The sequence below is a fragment of the Prionailurus viverrinus genome, chromosome B3, assembly GCF_022837055.1.
Source record: "Prionailurus viverrinus isolate Anna chromosome B3, UM_Priviv_1.0, whole genome shotgun sequence".
Classification (NCBI taxonomy): domain Eukaryota; kingdom Metazoa; phylum Chordata; class Mammalia; order Carnivora; family Felidae; genus Prionailurus; species Prionailurus viverrinus.
The window spans coordinates 83670339-83688112 of record NC_062566.1 but is presented as its reverse complement, the minus strand read 5'-3'; the positions used below and the strand labels follow the sequence as shown (position 1 = coordinate 83688112).

General features: G+C 37.7%; 1 pseudogene; it reads left to right on the top strand.

Moving 5' to 3' along the window:
* The first annotated feature begins 4140 nt into the window (after positions 1-4140).
* Positions 4141-16630, top strand: LOC125168110 (transcription factor BTF3-like; annotated as a pseudogene).
* The last annotated feature ends 1144 nt before the right edge of the window (positions 16631-17774 follow it).

Sequence of the window (17774 nt, the reverse complement as noted above, 5' to 3'; positions counted from 1 at the left end):
ATGTACAATTAAGAAACAGAAAGGCAAGTGGAAGTGGTAGACGAAGTAGGAGACATAGAGGTCCAATCATGCAGGGACTTTTGGCTGTGGAAGTAAGTGTAAGTTTTACTCTAAGTGCAATGGGAAGCCATAGGAAGTTTTAAGGAAGGGAATGACATTATTTGTATTTTTATCATATAACTTCATGTTTTTGTTTTGCTAACTTCTACTTATTCTTCAAGTACCTTAGATTAAATCTTTTAATAAATACATGACTCAATAACTTTTTATTGAAAGAATGAAAGAATACATGCATGAATGAATAAATGAATTGATTTCAAGAGCAAGATTCTTTATGCTTCATGACTAAATGAAATTCTATCTTCAGTTGTGCTGCTCAACTGCTGTCTCTCATTTCAAACAGAAAGTCAGATAATCCTTTTGATTGAATTTTCTTTTAAAAATATGACAAAAAATAAAATAAAATAAATATTACAAAAAGAATTAGGTCCATATGTATCTTTGTCATGGTTTCATATTAGTAGCAGCAGTAAGAGTGTAAATATCCAGCAAACAAAGTTTTAGAAAGCCTTTGGATTCCCAAATACTGTAGGAAATGCTTAACAGGCTGCTATATGAATAGGTTAATGAGCAAAATTAATTCCTATTAATTTCCAATCATCAATAGCTTAGTGTCTTTTAAGAACCAATATGGGTCAATTTTATATATTCTTATGCCATCTCTTCCAAAATCATCCTCCTTCACTCTGCTGCTATCCTGTCCGCATTTATGCAACATTTCCTTCTTGCCTCTTTTGGTGTCCACCTCCCTAAGTACCTCATCCCCCAGGTGTCTTTTTTTCTTTTTTTTAAGACTTTACTTTTAGGGGCTCCTGGGTGGCCCAGTCGGTTAAGCATCAGACTTCGGCTCAGGTCATGATCTCACAAGAGGGGCTCCCTCTCTCTCTGCCCCTCCCCTGCTTGCATGCACACACACATGCTCTCTCAAAAACAAAAATAAAAGATAAACACAAAGCAAGGGAGAAGGAAAAGTCAAGGATGACTCTGTTTCCTAGTTGGACAACTGAGAGAGAACGTGGTGGTGCCATTTACAGAGACAGGGGCACAGGAGAGGAGCAGGTTTGGAAGAGAGACAGAGGAAGATCATGAATTTGGTTCAGGGTGTGTTAAGTAAATGAATGTAAAGCAATGCAAATTATTTCCAGAAAAAAAATTAAAATTTGATGGTTTTAAAAAAGTACTCATAAGCCTGTTTTCAAAAGCCTTATTAATTTTGAAACAATTTTGGAACTTCAGAAAAGTTGCTAATACAGAGTTCCTGTATACCCTTCACCCAGCTTCCCCCAAGTCAACACCTTATATAATCTTATATATATAAGTCTAGTACAATGTTCAAACATAATAAATTAACATTAGTACAATATATTAACTAAACTACAGACTTTACTATAATTTCCCTAGTTTTCTAACTAATGTCCTCCTTCTGTTCAAAGATCAAATCCAAGACACTATATTGTATTTAGTTGTCCTATCCCCTCAATCTTCTATGACAACCTTCTGTGACAGTCTCTTATTCTTTCCTTGCTTTTCATACATTGACACTTTTTAATGTCCCTCAATTTTCATTTATCTGCTGCTTTCTCATGATTACACTAAAGTTGTAGAGTTTGTGGGAAGAATATCAGCGTGGTGTACCCTCCTCATCACAGCCTATCAGAGGGGTATACATGGTATCAATATGTCTGTTACTGGTTATATTAACCTTGATTACTTAAGTTCTGCCAGGTGTCTCCAACGTAAAGTAACTATTTTTCCTCTTCCATATTCTGTTCATTTGAAGGGAGTTACTAAGTCCAGCCCACTTTCAAGAGAGGAGAAGCTAACTCCACCTCTTCGAGGGAGGAATATCAAAGCACTCAACAGTAAGTTGTCCAACAGTAAGAAAACTGGCCCATGGTCTGTAATATATTTACTTATCATTCAACCCTATCATACGTGTAAAATAGTTTCAAAATTGATAACCCATACCCTGTGGTAAACAAGTTTATAAGAATTAGATGTTTAGGTATAAGTCTTTTTATCTTTAGTCTTACAGTAACTAATCAAAACACTTTTTACAGTTATTTAAGTCAGCTCCTTTCTTTCCCATCCCTGTTAGTGTGGTTGTGTCATACAGTTATAATTCAATTAGATTTATTTGCCATAGCCTACATTCCATCTTGGGTCTCCCTGCCATTCAAGTTGATTTTTTTTAATTTGCATACAGTAAAATTAACTCTTTATAGCATTCAATTCTATGGGTTTTGATAAATGCATAGTCATGGATCCACTACTACTGTACCATACAGAACAGTTCAAAGTCATTTTATTTTATTTTTTTTTAATGTTTATTTTTTATTTTTGAGAGAAAGTGCCAGCAGGGGAGGTGCAGAGAGAGAAAGGGACAGAGGGTCCATAGTGGGCTCCTCATTGACAGCAGAGAGCCCAATGTGGAGCTCCATCACAAACCACGAGATTGTGACTTGAGCCTAAGTCAGACACTCAACCAACTGAGCTACCCAGGCATGCTTCAAAGTCATTTTATTATTATTATTTAAATTTTTATTTTATTTTATTTTTTTAATTTACATCCAAGTTAGTTAGCATCTAGTGCAACAATGATTTCAGGAGTAGATTCCTTAGTGCCCCTTACCCATTTAGCCCATCCCCCCTCCCACAACCCTCCAGTAACCCTCTGTTTGTTCTCCATATTTAAAAGTCTCTTATGTTTTTGTCCCCCTCCCTGTTTTTATATTATTTTTGCTTCCCTTCCCTTATGTTCATCTGTTCTGTGTCTTAAAGTACTCATATGAGTGAAGTCATATGATATTTGTCTTTCTCTGACTGACTAATTTCACTTAGCATACTACCCTCTAGTTCTATCCACATAGTTGCAAATGGCAAGATTTCATTCTTTTTGGTTGCCGAGTAATACTCCATTGTACATATATACCACATCTTCTTTATCCATTCATCCATCGATGGACATTTGGGCTTTTTCCATACTTTGGCTGTTGTTGATAGTGCTGCTATAAGCATTAGGGTGCATGTGCCCCTTAGAAACAGCACACCTGTATCCCTTGGATAAATACCTACTAGTGCAATTGCTGGGTTGTAGCAATTTTTATTTTTTAATTCTTTGAGGAACCTCCATACTGTTTTCCAGAGTGGCTGCACCAGTTTGCATTCCCACCAACAATGCGAAAGAGATCCTCTTTCTCTGCATCCTCGCCAACATCTGTTGCTGCCTGAGTTGTTAATGTTAGCCATTCTAACAGCTGTGAGGTGGTATCTCATTGTGGTTTTGATTTGTATTTCCTGGATGATGAGTGATGTTGAGCATTTTTTCATGTGTCGGTTGGCTATCTGGATGTCTTCTTTGGAGAAGTGTCTTTTCATGTTTTTTGCCCATTTCTTCATTGGATTATTTATTTTTTGGGTGTTGAGTTTGATAAATTCGTTATAGATTTTGGATACTAACTCTTTATCTGATATGCCATTTGCAAATATCTTTTCCCATTCTGTTGGTTGCCTTTTAGTTTTGCTGATTGTTTCCTTTGCTGTGCAGAAGCTTTTCATTTTGATGACCCCTCAAAGTCATTTTCAAGTTAACATTTAATCCAAAAACTTATTTTATCTGAATTATGCGGAGAATTCTTAATTTTGCCAATTCTTTTCCTGAGGTTTATTAATTCTTTAGCAAAATAGAAAGATACTTAAAATATAAGATTACTGAAAGCAAAATAAATATATCTTTTGATCATTTCAAGATAAAATTCCAATAAAGGTTACCTTTGAACCTTTCTACCAGTTCAAAGTTTAAGGTGCTTAAACAAATAAATGTATCTTTTGTGACTTTTTTTCATTAGTCAAAGATTAAATAAATCACACAAATGTGACACCGAGCATGTAAAAAGAAATGCAAAATAAAAATCAATTATAAGACTCACTGAATTTAATTAAAATACATTTGGAAATATAATAACTGGTTTTTAAAATGTTATTTCTTACATAAATAATATCCATGACCCATTCTGATCCCAATACACTGCCAGGCAATTTTGTCTGCTTTTATATAACAGTCCTCCAAATAACCTCCTAATGACGTGGTGGCAGAAGGTGGCAGTGAAGAAGGAAGAGAGAAGTAACTGGAAGGTTAGAAAGGGAAAAAAAGCAGAAACCTCAGTCTCTGTGGCCTTAAATAAGGGCTGAATGAGGTGAGATGGGTGCAGCCTGGCTCCAGGCTGTGAATCCTGGCCTCTCCTCCACAGGCAGCCTCACAGAGCAGAAGGGATTAGAGATAGAATGGATCCAACAGTTCAAGCACACACATTTTTTCTTCTCCTAAGCCTGTATCTACAGGATAACACTCAATGATTCACCACACACAAACCTCCTATTTAGTTTAAAAAAGAACAAAAGTAGGGGCACCTGGGTGGCTCAGTTAGTTGGGCGTCTGACTCCAGCTCAGATTATGATCTCGTGGTTTATGGGTTCGAGCCCTGGGCAGGGCTCTGCAGCCTGGAGCCTGCTATGGATTCTGTGTCTCCGTCTCTCTCTCTACCCCTCTCCCGCTTTCTCTCTCTCTCTCTCTCTCTCTCTCTCTCTCTCTCTCTCTCTCAAAAATGAATAAACATTAAAAAAATAAAAAAGAGCAAAAGTATACAATCTGACTAACCTCAGGAATAAGCACTGGTACCGTTCTAATTCAGCCAACTGTATTAACAATGTACTGTTAATGATAAAGACAATAAGAATTCATTTGAGAAGGTATTTTCCAAGGCTTTGTCCATCAACCCGAATTAATCCACTAAATCTACTCTAATTGTACTGCTAAATATACCCAGGCTTTAGCCTCAGGAGTAACTGTGACTTGAGTTCACCATAGCTTCATAGAAGGCAATCATATAACAAAGGCCTCAAACATTTTGTATTACTATCACGGTAGGAGTTTATTTTAAATTTCTCCAAGACATAATATTTTTAAACACTATTTATCATTTATGATGTATATGAGTCTACACTTTTCATTACAACAAGATTTCACAAAACAACTATCTTAAGTGTATGTTTTTTGGCACCAAAAAATAATTTACTTGACATCAAATCAATAAGATCCAGGGCATTTACTAACTTAAAAAGTTTTTTTTGGGGGGGGGGGCACCTAGGTGATTCAGTGGGTTAAGCATCCAACTTTGGTTCAGGTCATTATCTCACAGACAGTGAGTTCAAGACCCACATCGGACTCTGTGCTGACAGCTCAGATCCTGGAGCCTGCTTCAGATTCTGTGTCTCCCTCTCTACCTGTCCCTCCCATGCTCGTGCTCTGTCTCTCTCTCTCTCAAAAAATAAACATTAAAAAAAAGTTATCTTTGTGGGGCAAGGTTGCTAATTGAGATCCTAGAAAACGTGGCCTGATGTCATCCTGGCCAGTGACTCTGAGGAGCTGACAATTTATGGGTTTTTTCCTGGGTCATGTGAGATTATGTTCTGTTTATTTATCTCCCACAATGTGATGAAAGAAATCTTGGGAATTTATCTTCACAAACCACACTATTTTGGAAGTTTCTGGAATTATCTGAAAATTGTTCTTATTATGGTTTGTGTAGGAATGACAAATTCCCTTTCCAGTTACAATTTTTAAAGCATGTTAATCATGTCCTTGCTCATTTCAATAGTGCAGATCTTACCACCCAAGGAAACTCCAAACAAGGTCTCTACTATTGGATTAACTTTACTGCTCTCAATTTTTTTCCCATAAGTTACCCCTCTGGACTAAGCTAATGCTTAGTCTAACTGAAGGGACATCTGATAGCAACTCTTAGTTAACCTCATAAACAGTGAGAATAAGTGAGTAATTAGTATTTGGATTTAGAACATATTATGAGATCCTGGGAAATAATTGCTAATACTTTTCAAATAGCATGTTTCTTAAACTTGCAGTAAAATGAATTTCTATTTCTCAGCACATATGTAAATCGATGGCAAAAGGAATGATCTTGAAGGCAAGAGAGATTTGGTTGGGATTTCAAGTTTCCTACAGATAACTACAGAAGCAAAAATTCACATTACAATCATTGCATACTATGACTAAACTTGACTCTGTCATAACTTCTAATATGTTTTCAAGATCTCATACCTATGCCATCTTAAACATCTCATTCCCAAAGCCCTCAGTGAAGAAAATTTGCATCTTTCAGCATTAAAGTTCCTTGTGATTAGTCCTCCTGAACTTTTAAGCATGTGCATTATTAGAAACAACACTACAGGAGACCATGACATTGTCACTAGTATAGCTATGAGGTGTATGAGTCTGTGACTCACCTGGACAGGACAAAGTACAGAGATATCCCTCTAAACTCTTGGGAAAGTAATGACTCTACAAATGTCTTCTGTGTATCATTCTTCGTGGCCCTTTTTCTTCCTCTTATCCTCACCCCATTTCCTCCTTCAAAAAAGTACAATTTTGGCTTTGTGAAGTGCTGCTAGTTTTGACATCAGTCTAGGATTCTGAATCGAATGTCATTTCCCACCATAGTTGTATGATAAAAATATAAAAACAGGGTTTCTGTGTGTTTATAAGGAATTTTTATTATTTTTTAAATTGATTTCTTAAAGTTTATTTTGAGAGAGAGAGAGAGAGAGCACATGCAAGTCGGGGAGGGGTAGAGAGAAAGAGAGAGAAAGAATCCCAAGTAGTCTCCGCGCTGTTGCACAGAGCTTGATCTTACCAATCACAAGTTCATGGCCTGAGTTGAAACCAAGAGTCGAACACTTAACCTACTGGGCCACCCAGGCGCCCCTATGAAGGATTTTTTAAAATAGCCTCATTGGCTTGTTACAAGTATAAATACTATATAAACTCTATCAGTTTCAGTAATAAAGTAGGTTCTGATATATAATTAATATTCCTATTAATTACAAAAGAAATATGTGAGAGGTGCCTGAGTGGCTTAGTCGGTAAAGCATCCAACTTCTGCTCAGGTCATGATCTCATGATTGGTGAGTTTGAGCCCCACATGGGGCTCTCTGCTGTCAGCACAGAGCTTATTTTGGATCTTCTGTCCCACTCACACTCTGCCCCTCCGCTGCTCATGCCCTCTCTCTCTCTCTCTCAAAAATAAACATTACAAAAAAAAGAAATATGTAAAACAATGATTAAATAAATATAAAGTACAGAGGAGTTTTGCCATTATTCTTTGAGCTTCCAAAATATCTAGAAATACTTTAACAATGTAGCTACCTGGAAAAATGTAGGAACATGGTTTGAAATAATAAAAATGTAGTTGAAGAAGTACTTTTTATTTTGGAAAATACTAAGACCTGATATCGTGAATAGAAACAAGAGAAATGCCATCTGTACTATCTTTGTTTAAAATCTACAAGTACCCAGTTTCCAGTAGGTCACCAAACTATAACTTTATAGAATTATAACAAAATTTATCATGGTCTTCTAATATAACTTTATGAATTTTCATATATGCCCCCAAGGATACATGGAATATTTCCACATTTTTTTTTCAATGTTTATTTATTTTTGGGACAGAGAGAGACAGAGCATGAACGGGGGAGGGGCAGAGAGAGAGGGAGACACAGAATCAGAAACAGGCTCCAGGCTCCGAGCCATCAGCCCAGAGCCTGACGCGGGGCTCGAACTCACGGACCGCGAGATCGTGACCTGGCTGAAGTCGGACGCTTAACCGACTGCGCCACCCAGGCGCCCCTCCACATTTTTTAATTAGTTATATTTCCAGAGCTGTCTACCTGCTAGATGATGGGCATGGGTACTTTGAAGATTATGGGTAGTTGGAAATAAACTTATCCCTGTGATTTCCAGAATTAAACAACTCTTAAAAAGTCATTATTAAACAGAACTGTATTATTAAGGGTAAGCTAAGATATGCTATGGCAACAAATAAACCACAAAAATCTCTTTGACTTAAAAAAGCAATGGCTGGGGCACCTGGGTGGCTCAGTAGATTGAGCGTCTGACTTCAGATCAGGTCATGATTTCTCAGTCTCTGAGTTCGAGCCCTGCATCGGGCTCTGTGCTGACAGCTCAGAGCCTGGAGCCTGCTTCTGATTCTGGGTCTCCCTCTCTCTCTGCCCCTCTCCTGCTCACACTCTGTCTCTCTTTCTCAAAAATAAACAAACATTAAAAAAAAATCAATGGCTTCTTTCTTACTCACAAACTCAGTCATCCAATTTCACTTGGTGGCTTTCTTCCACATGGTATCTCAGGGATCCAGGATCCTTCCATTTTGTGATTTTGCCATCTTGAACATGTAGCCTCTGAAGTTAATATAGAAGGAGACTGTGTGAATGATAATGGATGGATTTTTTTAAAGCTCCTTTTGATGCTTTTTTTTAATGTTCATTTATTTTTGAGAGAGAGAAAAAGAGGGAGAGAACAAGTAGGGGAGGGGCAGACAGAGAGGGGACAGAGGATCCAAAGTAGGCTCTGTGCTGACAGCAGAGTATTATCTCCTCTGCCTACTACCACTGGATAGAACCTAATCACATGGCTACAAACTAACTCCAAGGAAGGCTAAGAAATGTATACCCACAAAGAAGAAATACTTGGTGTCTAGATAGTGTCTAGCCAGGTTTCCATCACAAAAAAACCCTATAGTATGTTCTGTGTAAAAATTTATTGTTAGTCCTGAACTAGGCCTATAGAAAGATGTGTAACATTTATCTTGGTTTCTGTAATTTCAGCAATAGCATGACTTCTTTAAATGAACACTAAACTGTGATTTTGTTCAAATAGGTAAGTACTGAACAACTGTGAGTATGAGGTCATGTTCCCTGACAATATGTAGAACATGTAGAACTCTTCTATCTTGCCTATTAATGCTGAATCATATGCTTTAACTCAGCAGAATGGAGATGAGACTGATACTGTTTTATGAAAGCTGAGGAGTTCAAGAGGTCTAATGACTAAATAGAAAGTTATCTCCCAGACCTACCTTGAAGGTAACCCAAAGGAGGGCTTGAGGACAGTCCAAGAATTCTCAAAAATTAATTTTGCAATTCTCCAACACACAGAATGATCCAGCCATAATGTTCTAAATCAGCACTGTCCTATAGAAATAAACAGTGAGCCATATATGTAATGTTCTAATACCCACATTAAAGATAAAAAGAATCAGGTGAAATTTGAGTATATTTTATTTAAGCTAATATAATCACAGTGTCATTATTTAATTATATAACTATTAATTTCCTCTTCGTTGCTGTAACAAATTACAAGACAATGGCTTAAAACAAACACATTTGGGGCACCTGCGTGGCTCAGTTGGTTGAGCCTCCAACTTCGGCTTCAGTCTTGATCTCATGGTTTGTAAGTTCAAGCACCGCATCGGTCTCCTGCTATCAGTGTGGAGCTCTCTTCAGATCCTCTGTCCCCTTCTCTCTCTCTGCCTCTCTCTCTCTCTCAAAAAAAATAAACATTTTAAAAAATAATTTAAAATAAATAAATAAAACACATTTAGTTATTTAATTAGTCACTAATTCACCTATTTTCTGTAGGTCAAAAGTCCAATGAATCCCTCACTTGGCAAAAATCAAGGTGTTGGCAGGGCTCTGTTCTCTCCTGGAAGCTCAACAGGAGAATCTGTTTCCTTGTGTTTTCCACCTTCTTGGAGGCCCCTTCCTCTATCCCAAAGCCCATTAACATTGCATCCCTCTGTGTCTTTTTTCTGTAGTCACATCTTCCTTTCCATTTTTAAGAACTCTTGTGTTGGACTGTCAATCTAACTCTATAATTTGGGAATTCTTTTTATCAAACTGTTCATAAGCAAAATAAACATAATCTTACTATCCCAACTGCTCATAAGCAAAATAAACATAATCTTACTATCCCATGCCCGACTTCTGCTCAGGTCATGATCTCATGGTTTGTGAGTTCCAGCTCTGCCGTAAGTTCGAGCCCCGAGTTGGGCTCTGTGCTGACAGCTCAGGGCCTGGAGCCTACTTCCGATTCTGTGTCTCCCTCTCTCTCTGCTCCTCCCCTGCTCACACTCTGTCTCTCTCTCAAAAATAAATAAAGATTAAAAAAAATTTTTTTTTAAACAACCCACAAATCTCAGTGACTTAATACAATAAAAATTTGTGTTTTTTTCACACTACTGTCTGATGTGAGCTGTCCTTGATGTAGCTAACATAGCTATACCATCTGAAATATGAGGCATCCAAGGTCACTATGGAAGAAGAGAGATGGAGAATCACATCCAATGCTATTAAAGACCAGAACTGCAAGTAGTTTATATTACTTCTGTCTACATTCTGTTGGCCAAAATGAAGTACATGGCTCCACTTAATTGCAAGTGAGAGGAGAGGAGGTAAGTTTCATCTTTCTGTCTGCCCAGGAATAATGATTACACAGTATCACCTCTGACTTAGAGGTAGAGCTTTTCACACTCCAGAGTTCCCCAACTGGGACATGGACCTTTGGGGGACATTCTTACAAATGTCAGGTTCATGAAGTTTTCTTTACCATTCTCAAGGGAGCATTTTTTACTATCTTGGAACCTCCACTCTCATTTGACTTTTTTTTTTTTTTAATTTTTAACATTTATTTAGTTTTGAGAGACAGAGCTTGAGTGGGGGAGGAGCAGAGAGATAGAGGGAGACACAGAATCTGAAGCAGGCTCCAGGCTCTGAGCTGTCAGCACAGAGCCCGACACGGGGCTCAAACCCATGAAACCCAAGATTATGATCTAAGCCAAAGTCAGAAGTCCGACCGACTAAGCCACCTCTCATTTGACTATTTTTTAATGTGTACTAATTTTTAATTTTTATTTTCAACTGAGAAGATTAGAAGTTAAAATTCAAACCTGCAGAAGTGAAGGGATATCAAACAGACTAATTAATCGTCATTAGTCAGGGTTTTCCTGAGAAATAGAACAATAGTATGGATGGCTATATGTAAAGAGATTATAAGAAATTGGCTGAAAAGTTCTAGGATGGGCAGTCAGCAAGCTGAAGATCCAAAAGAGCCTATGATGTAGTTCCAATCCAAGTTTGTAGGTTTGAGATTCAGGAGACCCAGTAGTGTTTCAGTCCAAAAACCAGCAAGCTCAGAACTCAAGAGCCAATCATTCAGTCCAAGTCCAAAGGCTGAAAAAAACCCTATGTGCAGTTCATAGTAGTTAGGCAGGAGGGGTTCCCTCTTACTTGTAGGAGGGGCAGCCTTTTTGTTCTATTCAGGCCATTGGATGAGGGCCACTCATATTAGGGAGGGCAATCTGCTCTACTCAGTCCACCAATTCAAATGTTAATCTCACCCAAAATACCCTAACAGGGGTACCTGGGTGGCTCAGTCGGTTAAGCAATGGACTTGATTTTGGCTCAGGTCACAGGTCATGATCTCAGGTTGTGAGATAGAGCCCCCAAGTTGGGCTCTGCTCTGAGCGAGGAGCCTGCTTGGGACTCTCTCTCTCTCTCTCTCTCTCTCTCTCTCTCTCTCTCTCTGCCCTGCCCCTGCTCATGTGTGAGTGCACTCTCTCTCTCTCTCTCAAAGTAAATAAACTTAAAAAAATAAAAGACACCTTCACAGACACATCAAGAACAATTTTTAACCAAAAATCTGGGCACTCGTGGCCCAGTCAAGTTGATACATAATATTAACCATCACATAATCCAAAAAGCAGAGGATGAACTTGAGTGCTTATTTAATATCCAGATTTTTATTACTATGCAAATGAAAATCAGCATTCTAGTGTCTCTTGTGGTCCAGAAACCCCATAAAAAAACCAAAAAAACCCAACTTTGATACATGTATCAAAAAAGTTATAATAAAGCCATCATTGGTACAGTGTCACTTAAAACAAAATTTTCAGAGGGTTGCCTAGGTGGCTCAGTCAGTTAAGCATCTGACTCTTGGTTTTGGCTCAGGTCATGATCTCATGGTTCAAGGGATCCAGCCCCATATCAGGCTCTGTGCTAGCAGCACAGAGCCTGCTTGGGATTCTCTCTCTCCCTCTCTGCCCCTCACCGGCTTGCACCCTTTCTCTCTTTCTCTCAAAATAAATAAATAAACTTAAAAAAATAAAAAAGAATGAGTTGTCCCAGAAACCTCCAAAAGTGCCCCTTAGTATCCCTGCTTTCTATCATGACAAGCTCATCTTGTACATTTCCTGCCCTAGATCTAGGGTCAGCCATTTCTTCAAGGAGCCCTGCTTCTTTTTGTTGGAAAATAGCATTCAGAGACTACAGCACTGGGATGCCTCACCACTTTTGGACTGTCATTATTTCTATGCCCACTCTGTAGACAAAGCTAGGAAACATGTGAATTTTTGAAAAAACACTAAATTATGAATTCATATAGTTATTTCCAAATCAAATGAAATTAGAGTTTTCCCTTAAATTCTTTGATTTTATATTTTTATTTATATTTTATATTTTTGTATCTTTTATTACACAGAAAATATTTAATGAAATTAACATAATTACTTGTTTATGCATTATATATATACATATATACATATATACACACATATATACATATACATGTGTGTGTATATATATATATATATATATATATATATATAGTGCACAAAGTAGTTTCAAAGAGACAATACTAATATTACCACTAACAATAGAACTACCAATTACAACTGACTATTTTATTTACTTAAGATATATCCTGCCAGGAAGGTATATCAAATGATTGAGTTTTAAAGTCATTTCAAATACTTTTTTCTGTGTGGTTATACCATCAATGATATACTCCAAAGTTCACTTGTATCTATTTGTTTCACAGTTTTAGGGATTTTCTTTTCCTTTTGATTCAAGTTTGTTTATTATTTTTTTTTTTAATTTACATCCAAGTTAGTTGATATCTAGTGCGATAATGATTTCAGGAGTAGATTCCTTAATGCCCCTTACCCATTTAGCCCATCCCCCCTCCCACAACCTCCCTAGCAACCCTCTGTTTGTTCTCCATATTTAAGAGTCTCTTATGTTTTGTCCCCCCTCCCTGTTTTTATATTATTTTTGCTTCCCTTCCCTTATGTTCATCTGTTCTGTGTCTTAAAGTCCTCATATGAGTGAAGTCATATGATATTTGTCTTTCTCTGACTAATTTTGCTTAGCATACTACCCTCTAGTTCCATCCACGTAGTTGCAAATGGCAAGATTTCATCCTTTTTGTTGCCAAGTAATACTCCATTGTATATATATATACCATATCTTCTTTATCCATTCATCCATCGATGGACATTGGGTTCTTTCCATACTTTAGCTATTGTTGATAGTGCTGCTATAAGCATTGGGGTGCATGTGCCCCTTAGAAACAGCACACCTGTATCCCTTGGATAAATACCTACTAGTGCAATTGCTGGGTCATAGGGTAGTTCTATTTTTAGAGGAACCTCCATACTGTTTTCCAGAGTGGCTGCACCAGCTTGCATTCCCACCAACAATGCAAAAGAGATTCTCTTTTTCTGCATCCTTACCAACATCTGTTGTTGCCTGAGTTGTTCATGTTAGCCATTCTGACAGGTGTGAGGTGGTATCTCATTGTGGTTTTGATTTGTATTTCCTGGATGATGAGTGATGAGCATTTTTTCATGTGTTGGTTGGCCATCTGGATGTCTTCTTTGGAGAAGTGTCTATTCATGTCTTCTGTCCATGTCTTCACTGGATTGTTTTTTTTTTGGGGTGTTGAGTTTGATAAGTTCGTTATAGATTTTGGATACTAACCTTTTATCTGATGTGTCATTTGCAAATATCTTCTCCCATTCCGTCGGTTGCCTTTTAGTTTTGCTGATTGTTTCCTTCGCTGTGCAGAAGCTTTTTATTTTGATGAAGTCCCGATAGTTCATTTTTGCTTTTGTTTCCCTTGCCTTTGGAGATGTGTTGAGTAAGAAGTTGCTGCAGCTGAGGTCAAATCTTCCAGATTGTCCATTTTATTGGCATATAATTCCTCACAATATTCTCGTACTATTGTTTGTATTTCTGCTGTGTTGGTTGTGATCTCTCCTCTTTCATTCTTGATTTTATTTATTTGGGTCCTTTCCTTTTTCTTTTTGATCAAACTGGCTAGGGGTTTATCAATTTTGTTAATTCTTTCAAAGAACCAGCTACTGGTTTCATTGATCTGTTCTGTTTTTTGGTGTCAATAGCATTGATTTCTGCTCTAATCTTTATTATTTCCTGTCTTCTGCTGGTTTGGGGTTTTATTTGCTGTTCTTTTTCCAGCTCTGTAAGGTGTAAGGTTAGGTTGTTGATTCAAGTTTTTTATATGAACCATTCACATGGTTCCAAAGTCAAAACTATAAAACAGAATGTAGTAAGCGAAGTCTTTTCAACCCTTTTCGTCCCTCAATTTCACAAAAAAAGGGCTTTTTTTTTTTTTCAACGTTTATTTATTTTTGGGACAGAGAGAGACAGAGCATGAACGGGGGAGGGGCAGAGACAGAGGGAGACACAGAATCGGAAGCAGGCTCCAGGCTCTGAGCCATCAGCCCAGAGCCTGACGCGGGGCTCGAATTCACAGACCTTGAGATCGTGACCTGGCTGAAGTCGGACGCTTAACCAACTGCGCCACCCAGGCGCCCGAAAAAGGGCTTTTTTTAAGGGTACAGAATTGGACCAAATTGTTAAGAAAGCCTGATACCAGAGGGAGGTTCAACAGAGCATTGTTGGTAATAGCCATAGGGGAAAAATTTAGCTATTAATGAATTAAGATTTATCATTCAAATCAGTTAAACATGTTATAGGTCCAACCTATAACAAAAAGAAATTTTCTTGTGGCGCCTGGCTGGCTCAGGCAGAACATGCGACCCTTGATTTCAGGGTCATGAATTTGACCCCCACATTGTGTAGAGATTAAATAAATTTTAAAAAAAGAAATTTTCGTCTTTCTGGTGAAGTGCCTTACTTGGTTTCTTTAACTATGATTCAATCAGTCACTGGAGAGAGGGAAATAGTCACAGAAGTCTTCACTATAAACAAGAGGAAAACAAAGCAGCTTCCTGCAGACTGGAAAAATATCTCCAAATTTTCTATTTATAAACAACTAACTGAATATATGATGCAAGGAAAAATTCCTATTCAAAATAGCAAATGACACATGCACACAAACCCTAGGCCTACACTTAATAAAAATGCGCAGAACCTATAGGAAGAAAACTAAAATTTTACTAACATATATGATAGAATAAATGGAGAGAAACACTAGTTTGTTTAGTCAGAGTCAATATTCTAAAGATGTTGATTATTCCTAAGTTATAAATTCAATACAATCAACGTCAAAATTAGTTTTTTGGAAACTTGAAAAGTGATTCTAAAGTTTTCATTAAAGTACATATTGGGGCGCCTGGGTGGCGCAGTCGGTTAAGCCTCCGACTTCAGCCAGGTCACGATCTCGTGGTCCGTGAGTTCGAGCCCCGCGTCAGGCTCTGGGCTGATGGCTCAGAGCCTGGAGCCTGTTTCCGATTCTGTGTCTCCCTCTCTCTCTGCCCCTCCCCCGTTCATGCTCTGTCTCTCTCTGTCCCAAAAATAAATAAATAAACGTTGAAAAAAAAAATTTTAAGTACATATTATCTTAGAACATTTGGAAAAGTATAATTGGGGGCATCCCTACCTGTGTGCCCCTAATCCCAGCTGGTCTGCCTGCAACCCCTTGAGTGACAACCCTAGCTCCCTGCACAACCCCACTTCCACCCTGACAAGAAGAAAGGAACTATCGTGAGCCAGGAGAAACTCGCCACACTGCAGGCACAAGTACGCACGGGTGGAAAAGGAACTGCTTGCAGAAAGAAGGTGGTTCACAGAATAGCTACAGCAGAAGAGAAAAAATCTTTAGTTCTCCTGAAAGAATATTAGGAGTCAACAATATCTCTCACACTGAAGAGGTGACTATATTTACAAATCAAGGAACAGTGATGCATTATCACAACTCTAAAGTTCAGGTGTCTCTGGCAGCCAGTACTTTCACCATTACAGGCCATGCTGAGGCAAAACTGCTGACAGAAAGCCTACCCAGCATCTTAATCCAGCTTGGTACAGACAGTGGGACTAGTGTAAGGAGACTGGCAGAAGTTCTGTCTAAACTCTCTGGGGATGGAAAAGCATCACTTGCTACTGAAGAGACTGATAATGAAGTTCCAGATCTTGTGGATAATTTTCATGCATTTCTAAGAATGCAACAATGTGATTGGAAGTTGGCTTCTGAAGAAGACAGAACTCAAAGAAGTTACTGGGAGATGCTACTTTACAGTAGCATCTGCTACTATTTATAACTGCTTTTTAAAATTTTGTTCATGAACCTGATAAAATCTAGATCTGATAGTTTTAAGCCCAAGTCCCCTAGCCACTAGCAGCTCTTTTCAGTTTTTTGCTTGTCACAATTCATTCTTCACAGCTAATTAAGCTGAAGAAGCCTGGGAATAAATTTTGAAACAGAGGGTAATGAAGTTCTTTGCCTAGTTAAAAAAACAACACATAATTGGGGGAGAATTTAGCACACTAGATATTAAAACCTACCATAACACAACCTTAGTGCAACAGCACTCAATTGAATAGAGCCTATAAATAGACCAATGAAAATATGTTAATTTGCTCTATGATTACATTTCAATATAGGGAGAAAGACAAAACTATTCAATAATTATATTGGGATTATTAATAGCAACTTTTTTGAAAAAGTTGATTCCTATATCTTTTTATTTAACGAATCATTTTATGATAAATTAAAAATTAAATGTAAAACAACCTGAATTATAAATGTCCTAGGAAGTATATTTGACTCTTTATTATGACAGGTAAGTTGAGAAAAGTGTCCTTATTAAAAAACATTAAGTGATGGACCTTAATATGCTCAAAAGACATACGAAAAAATTTAATTAAAAACAAAATATGGGGGCGCCTGTGTGGCTCAGTTGGTTAAGCATCTGACTTTGGCTCAGGTCATGATCTCACGGTTTGTGGGTTCAAGTCCTGCGTCAGGCCCTCTGACAGCTCAGAGCCAGGAACCTGCTTCGGATTGTGTCTTCTTTTCTCCTTGCCCCTCCCCTTGCTTGTGCTCTGTCTCTCAAAAATAAATAAATGTTAAAAAAAAAAAAAAAAGCAAGAAATCTTAAAAGCATTTATGAGAGCCCAAGGAAACTGCTTTCAACTTAAAGGCAGAAGGTGAAAGAATTTTTGCAGGGACAAATACCAAACAACTCAAATACTGTATCTGAGAAATGAATCAAAGGAAAAGAAATGAGATCCATAAAAATATCCCTTAAGAGAAGAAAGCATTTTATGCACGATAAAATTGATGTTGTGGATTGTTGGACCAGAAAAGGAAGAAGCCACAGGCACTGAACTTTCCCTTTTAACTTAAAAATCAGGTGCCTTATATATACCATGAGAAATGTTTACATATGTTCATCAAAACACATGGACAAGTATGTTGGTAGTAGCACTGTTCATACTGGCTTCAAACTGTGTGGAAACCACACAAATGCCCATCAAGAATGGAATGGATACACAGATTGTGGAATATGCACAAAGTGGAGTAATGCACAGCAAAAAAAAATAATTACAAACTGCAAAATTAATGAACCTCACAAACCTAATGTTGAACAAATATAAAAGAATCTGTTTATATAAAACATAAAACAGGCAATAACCATTATCCTGATTCCTAACAAAATGCCATGTTCATAGAGTGGAAGACTCAGTGGGGTCGATTCCCAAATTAATCTGTAGATTCAAAGCAATTCAGTCAAAATCCCAAC